The sequence below is a fragment of the Oncorhynchus nerka genome, linkage group LG7 (genome assembly GCF_034236695.1).
Source record: "Oncorhynchus nerka isolate Pitt River linkage group LG7, Oner_Uvic_2.0, whole genome shotgun sequence".
Classification (NCBI taxonomy): Eukaryota; Metazoa; Chordata; class Actinopteri; order Salmoniformes; family Salmonidae; genus Oncorhynchus; species Oncorhynchus nerka.
In genome coordinates, this window is record NC_088402.1 from 73,297,356 (window position 1) to 73,305,969 (window position 8,614).

Sequence of the window (8,614 nt, forward strand, 5' to 3'; positions counted from 1 at the left end):
AGATCGCCTCTCCACGTACTCATTTAGGGATATCACAGGACACGGAGCGCATACATCAACATCATGAGCCCCAGTGGGCATGGAGATGGATAAGGCTGTTAGCCCATTTCCCTGTTCATGTGACCTGAGGGCAGGACCTTTGGTAGGAAGGCTGAATTAGGCCACAGAGTAACGCTTGCTTTTCCCGGGCCAAGACAATATTTTTATTTAACCTTTATTTAACTAGGCAAATCAGTTAAGATCAAATTCTTATTTACAATGATGGCCTACCAAAAGGCAAAAGGCGTCCTGCCAGGATAGGGGATTAAAAATTAAAAATTAAAATATAGGATAAAACACACATCATGACAAGAGAGACACCACAACACTTGTAAAGACAGACCTAAGACAACAACATAGCATGGCAGCAACACATGAAAACACAGCATGGTAGCAACACAACATGACCACAATAACACTCATCACTAACAGAAAAAGCATGGAGCTCGCCAACCCTTTTGGTAGAGGCGATGGCCACCAGACCAGGGTGTAGTCTCACTCACTTTCCCGAGGCCCTTCCCTGGATAGCATTGCCACTGCAGTGTTCAGAATCCTTGGGAGGTGTACAGCTCTTAGTTAGGCCACGTTCTTCTGTGACCACAGTAGAAGGTTATGTGCCATCTGGTGGAGGCGGTGGAGGCGGATGGAACCCAGACCCCCTTGGTGGTTTATGTACACTACCACTGTGGCGCTGTCTGTCTGTACCAGCACATGTTTGTCTGTCGTGGAAATTCAGTACTGAGAGAGATTTGGTCATTTCTTCAAACAATCATCTTTATTTAATATCGATTTATTATTGCAATAATGAGGCTGGTTGACCCCCCCTTGAGTTTTGGACCGAGTAACCTAATCATTACACAAATACAGAGTCCTATATATAGCTCACACTAGCAATGCTCAGTCATTGTTGGTTCAACTCTCCTCATTCAAACCAAGGAGCATAATAAGCCACTGGGCTCATCCTGTCATTATCTGCACATGTGTTGTTGTCTTAACCCCACCCTGGCTTAGTTTCCCAGATGCAAGAATGATTTTGAGACAATGAGGAATTGTTCTAAACTCCTCCTGGCTATCTCTATCGCGGTTACACCCACCACATCTTGTCTATGTAATGCAGTCTTCAACTCATTTGTCAGCTCAAGCTATCTCCTGTGATCATACGCCCGGATTAGTTGCAGGGAAATAGAGTGGAGATCATAAAAACACAGACACTAACAGGACAGAACTATCCTCCAATTTGTTAAGTATTAATTACTAACTATTAATATCAAACAAATAAGGTAAATATGTTATTTTTCTATCACGTCTCGCAGTTGTGAGAAAAAGTTGAGCAGAGCTCGTTGGACTGCTCTCAACTCCAGCATGTTGTTTGGACCAGCTGGAGCTCCATGTCCCGCTGGCCGCCCTCCCCTTCAATACTACTCCCCAGCCTGTCAAGGAGGCGTCTGTTTGAACCTGTTTCCTCCGATGGAATCAGGCGTATACTACCTGAAAAGGAATTTCAGGGATCGCCGTCTTGCCAGGGCTCGCATGCATTCCTTAGACACAGTCATACCTGTTTTCCTTGGGATTTAAACCTTGAGCATTGAACCAGCTCTGCATGGGTCTCAAGTGTAGAAGGCCAAATGGGGTCAAAAGGGAGGCTGCGAAGAGGAGACCCAGCAGTCTCTGACACTGAAGAACAGTCACCTTCTGGACAAAAGGATTGAGGTGAGATACAATTTTCTGAACTCGCTTTTTGGTGAGGTGAGCCCTCATAAGAGACAAGTCGATCCATATGCCCACGAACGTCACAGTTTGTGTGGGGACCAGGTGTATTTTTTGTATGTTCAACCTGAGGCCTAGCGCTGAGATATGCTTCAGGAGATATGCCATGTCTGCTGCTGCCTGTTCTCCTGACTGAGAACAGGTTAGCCAAACGTCCAGGTCAGGTATTCCCAACAGACAGGGTTGTTGAACCATTGAAGAGACGCAAATATGAGGAGAACTACATTGATTTGGGGTTCACTTATATTGGGAGTAGTGCCTTTCTTCAGCCACAGTGTGTTATATGTACAGAAGTACTATCTCACAACTCAATGAAACCTTCACTGTTGCGCAGACATTTAGAAACAAAACATGCCAATTTGAAAAATAAGCCTCAGGAGTTTTTTGAGTGAGAATTAAGACTACTTTCGAGTAGTAAGACATGTGTAATAGCAACAGATACCATTAATAAGAAGGGGCTAGAAGCGTCTTATAAGGTGAGCTACCGAGTAGCTAGGACAGGGAAGCCCCATACTATTGTGGACGACTTAATTCTTCCTGCTGCAGCAGATATGGCTGGGACAATGCTGGGGGAAAAGGCCAAACAAACTATACAGACAATATCTTCATCAAACAACACTGTTTCACAATGCATCAGTGACAAGGCAGGAGATGTTTTGAAGCAATTACTGCTTCACATACAAGCCATTGAATTCTATGTGCTACAGCTGGATGAGTCATCAGACGTGGCGGGCCTGGCACAGCTCCTGGTATACAGTTGAAGTCGGAAGTTTACATACACCTTAGCCAAATACATCTAAACTCAGTTTTTCACAATTCCTGACATTTAATCCTAGTAAAAATGACCTGTTTTAGGTCAGTTAGGATCACCACTTTATTTTAAGAATGTGAAATGTCAGAATAAAAGTAGAGAGAATGATTTATTTCAGGTTTTATTTCTTTCATCACATACCCAGTGGGTCAGAAGTTTACATACACTCAATTAGTATTTGGTAGCATTGCCTTTAAATTGTTTAACTTGGTTCAAACTTTTCGGGCAAGCCTTCCACAAGCTTCCCACAATAAGTTGGGTGAATTTTGACCCATTCCTCCTGACAGAGCTGGTGTAACTGAGTCAGGTTTGTAGGCCTCCTTGCTCGCACACACTTTTTCAGTTCTGCCCACACATTTTCTACGGATTGAGGTCAGGGCTTTGTGATGGCCACTCCAATACCTTGACTTTGTTGTCCTTAAGTCATTTTGCCACCTCTTTGGAAGTATGCTTGGGGTCATTGTCCATTTGGAAGACCCATTTGTGACCAAGTTTTAACTGATGATGATGATTTAACTGACTGATGTCTTGAGATGTTGCTTCAATATATCCACATACTTTTCCTACCTCATGATGCCATCTATTTTGTGAAGTGCACCAGTCCCTCCTGCAGCAAAGCACCCCCACAACATGATGCTGCCACCACCGTGCTTCCGAGTTTGGGATGGTGTTCTTCAGCTTGCAAGCCTCCCCCTTTTCCCTCCAAACATAACAATGGTCATTATGGCCAAACAGTTCTATTTTTGTTTCATCAGACCAGAGGACATTTCTCCAAAAAGTCCGATATTTGTCCCCATGTGCAGTTGCAAACTGTAATCTGGCTTTTTTATGGTGGTTTTGGAGCAGTGGCTTCTTCCTTGCTGAGCTTCCTTTCATGTTAAGTCGATATAGGACTCGTTTTACTGTGGATACAGATTATTTTGTACCCGTTTCCTCCAGCATCTTCACAAGGTCCTTTGCTGTTGTTCTGGGATTGATTTGCACGTTTCGCACCAAAGTACGTTCATATCTAGGAGACAGAACGCGTCTCCTTCCTGAGCGGTATGACGGCTGCGTGGTCCCATGGTGTTTATACTTGCGTACTATTGTTTGTACAGATGAACATGGTACCTTCAGGCATTCAGAAATTGCTCCCAAGGATGAACCAGACTTGTGGGAGTCTACAATTTTTTTTCTGAGGTCTTGGCTGATTTCTTTTGATTTCCCCATGATGTCAAGCACAGAGGCACTGAGTGTGAAGGTAGGCCTTGAAATACATCCACAGGTACACCTCCACTTGACTCAAATTGTGTCAATTAGCCAAACAGAAGCTTCTAAAGTCATTACATAATTTTCTGGAATTTTCCAAGCAGTTTAAAGGCACAGTCAACTTAGTGTATGTAAACGTCTGACCCACTGGAATTGTGATACAGTGAAATAATATGTAGACAACGATTGTTGGACAAATGACTTGTGTCATGCACAAAGTAGCTGTCCTAACCGACTTGCCAAAACTATAGTTTGTTAACAAGAAATTTGTGGAGTGGTTGAAAAACCATTTTAATGACTCCAACCTGAGTGTATGTAAACTTCCGACTTTAACTGTATGTCCGTTATGTTTATAGGGGGTTAATTAAGGAAGATATCCTCTTCTGCAAACCACTGGAAACCAGGACAACAGGACAGCTTTGTGACATCAAATGGACTTTGGTGGTCAAGATGTGTTGGTATCTGCACTGATGGCACAAAAGCCATGACAGGGAGACATAGTGGAGTGGTAACGAGCATGCAAGCAGTTGCTCCCAACGCCACTTGAGTACACTGCAGCATCCACCGAGAGCCTCTTGTTGCCAAAGGAATGCCTGACAGCTTGAAAGACGTTTGGACACTACAGTGAAAATGGTTAACTTTGTTAAAGCAAGGCCCCTGAACTCTCATGTATTCTTCGCTATGCAGTGATATGGGCAGCGACCATGTAATGCTTTTACAACATACAGAAGCTCGCTGGTTATCAAGGGGCAAAGTATTGACCAGTCTTTTTTAAATTGAGAGACAAGCTTAAAGTTTTATTTACTGACCATAATTTTCACTTGTCTGACCGCTTGCATGATGATGAGTTTCTCACATGACTGGCCTATCTGGGTGATGTTTTTTCTCACCTGAATGATCTGAATCTAGGATTACTACAGGGACTCTTCACAAATATATTCAATGTGCGGGACAAAATTGAGGCTATGATTAAGAAGTTGGAGCTCTTCTCTGTCTGCATTAACAAGGGAAACACTCTTTCCATCATTGTATGGTTTATGACTGCAAATTAACTCAAGCTTACGGACAATGTCAAATGTGATATCACGAAGCACCTGAGTGAGTTGGGTGCGCAATTACGCAGGTACTTTCCCAAAATGTATGACACAAACAACTGGATTCATTATCCCTTTCATGCCCTGCCTCCAGTCCACTTACCGATATCTGAACAAGAGAGCCTCATCGAAATTGCAACAAGCGGTTCTGTGAAAATTGAATTTAATCAGAAGCCACTGCCAGATTTCTGGATTGGGCTGCACTCAAAGTATCCTGCCTTGGCAAGTCATGCTGTTAAGACACTCATGCCCTTTGCAACCATGTACCTATGTGAGAGTGGATTCTCGGCCCTCACTAGCATGAAAACTAAATACAGGCACAGACTGTGTGTGGAAAATGATTTAAGACTGAGACTCTCTCCAATACAACCCAACATTGCAGAGTTAAGTGCATCCTTTCAAGCACACCCTTCTCATTAACCTGTGGTGAGTTATTCACAATTTTCCATTGACAAATAAAGTGTTATATGTAAGATGGCTAAATAAAGAGCAAAATTATAGATTATTATTATAATGTTATTAATGGACTTTACTTCCCATGAGCCGGGTTGACAAAAACTCACACTCATTCTTATGTTTAATAAATGTATCGTATAGTGTGTGTGGCAGGCTTACAATGATGGCAATAAACAACATTTGAGAGTGCGCTGACCCTGGTGCTAGGGGGGGGGGGGGGGGGTACGCAGCTGGAGGTTGAATGTTTGAAGGGGTACGGGACTATAAACAGTTTAGGAACCACTGGTCTAGGTCATTTAGTACCATCATCCCCTTTGATGTTAGGGGTGCTATAGCGACATCCATGCATTTTGTGAATGCTCTTGGTACCAGGGAAAGGCCAAAAAGTAACACTTGGTGCCCCTCTTCACGGAGGCTGACATCTGTCTGTGAGAGCCAAAGTGGTCTGCATGACGAGATGACCGTATACCGGGCTTTGCCATTAGCACGTGACATCTCAACATTTAAGAGGGAGAGGAATGTGGACACCGGAGTCATTTCAGCTGTCAGCTCAGGGTCACCGTCGGTGGACAGGCGAGCTGTCAGACCATGCAGGTATGCCTGCAGCAGAGTGGTTGTATTCATGAGGCGAGCCACCATGGCCAGAAGTTGTCCTTTAAGTTGTCATCAGCAGCCCGATGAGGACAGCGGGGAGACTTACCAATGATCTCCTTGTCTGGGAGGACCATGATCGCAACAATGGGGTCCATGACTGGGTACTGGTCCAGTACCAATTCCTCGGGCAAAGCCATGAATGTCCGAGTTAGCCTTAGCCCAAGTTTGATGCAGCTCATTGGAGTACTTGGGGCAATGAGGAATGTACACTCTGCCTGGGCTTCTGTTAGGGTCTGGGTTAATATCCAGAGCTTTCAGAATCCTAGAGATGGGCTCCTGCAGCTCAGCTGATGAAGAGGGCGCTTCACTCTTAGCCCTCTCTGAGCCATGGTTCGCTGACCCAGAACCAGCCTCAGAGGTCTCTCTTTGTCTATGTCATTACCAGCAAAGATGGAGATAGCATCAGGATCCTGTCTTAAGTCTTCAACAGAGCCTGCCAGGCTGAGAGAGTGGAGCTGCGAAGGTGGGCGGTCCTGCTGCCGAGGAGGGTTGTTAACGCTTGAGTCCGCTCCCGGAGCCTCTAGCATTTGTCTCCTTCATCGTAGCTAATCGTGCTTCATATAGCCGTGGGCCAAGAGTAGCACAATACATGCAGCTGAAGGGGGAATCCACAACCTGAACGGCATGATCTAAGCCTAGGCACATCATACAGGTGGAATGGGCATCAACCGAAGCCAAGCCAGCATTGCATTTATCACAGTAGTATGGCATGTATAATCTTCTCCCTGTCTAGACAAAAGTAAAAAATACAGATATGTCTTATAGAACAGATAATCTGCATTACACTCCTTTAATACTATACCAGGTGTAAGTATAAAGTTGTTCTCTTCTCAGGGCAATATGTGAATTAAGTAATATTATCTTCTATGGATATCAGAATATATTTTGGGAAATTCCACTCACAATCCCCAAAACGTATGGATGTGAGGAGCCAATTACACTGAGACAGTAACAGACTGTGTGAGAATAGGTCCTATGAACAGATGCTCTGAATCTCACTCCGGCAACAGCTGCAGCTCGAGCCAGTAAGAGAGTATGCTAGCTAGGATGCAAAGCCTGGACATTAAGGTGTGACCCGGAGATCTAGCTAGAGCTAGAAAACACACAGGCTTCCCTAGCCTGGGTAGGTGCAGTACCCAGACTCAATATCCTGAGAGAAGAGGCTAGCATCCAGCTGAAACTAATAACCAACAGGTAACGCAATTAGCCGGGAGGCAAACCGGCGGACAGACAAGACACAGAAAAGATTTGCGCTGTGAACAAGTTGGACCAACCAGTTCACCCTAATTCGTAGCATGGTGTCGACCTGTAAGAAAAAGCTTAGAAGACAGAACACTGCAGAGAACTGCTGGGAGGAGCACACATCTTCTGTTCTATTTCACTTGAGAGACGATGCTAGTCACTCAATGACATATCCTTCCACCTGGTGGCAGGATGAGTCAAGATATTAATACCCCACATAAAAAAATACCCCACATAATTTCCCTTGGGATCCTTTTTCTCCACCTGCACAGTAAGTGGCGGAATGCACATCCAATTGTTGCAAATGCCATTATACCAGAGAAGAAGAAGAAACTTCCCAAGTTGTAGTGGGAGGACCATTCACCATATCATAAAATATTTTTAATGACTAACACAAGATAGACCACAGCCTATCCGTTTCTAATGGGAACAAATGAGTCATAGTGGGCAGGACAAGCAAGGAGGGGTGCAGAGCCAAGCACTAGCTAGCAAGATGTTTGCATATTTCCGTTGTGTAACGCCTACTCCATGAAGTGCACATGTGCAATAACTCAATTCGCCTTTGCACCCCTAAACAACGTTTTTTTTTTTACTTGGGCAAAGTGTAAAATCTACAAAAATTAGTCCACTCTGTTCATAACAGATTATAGTTTTGGGAACAGAAAACGGTATTGAGATCAAATGTTTAATTATTGAGAAAATGTCGGCAGAAATCCATATTTCTCCATCTACTTCTACTGCCGGCTACAGAGCTTCATCTCATCACCATATTTGGTAGTGAGTAGAAACGCCAACCGGATGCTTCACACTAATACATCCGGTGGGATATCTGTTCTATCTATGATATCATCGCGTGACTCCAAGTTTACTTCAAAATGATGGTGGTTATTATATCAATATTTGCGCATAAAGGCGTTTACACCGCCTTTTTCTTTCATAATACATTTTACCGACACAAAAGGATGTCGAACGTACAAGTTATCTGTTGGCACTTATAACAAACGTCATGTTTGCATCACGGTTGTCTTATTATTCTTTTTATGTGGGCGCCATTATTCTTTTTTCTTTTTATGGTATGACTACTCGCATAACTAGATTGCACACGTGTTTAATGACATCAACTTTAATTATTGTATCTTTCTAGAAATGTTTGATTGTCAACCAGTTGTTATTTTTATGTTATCATCATCTCCCTTGAAAAATGACACTACATCAATGTATATGCGACTAAAATATGACCAAGTAGGCATACACAAATTCTCATCATATAACTGGTATTGGCCATTTTATATTGCACCCCCCT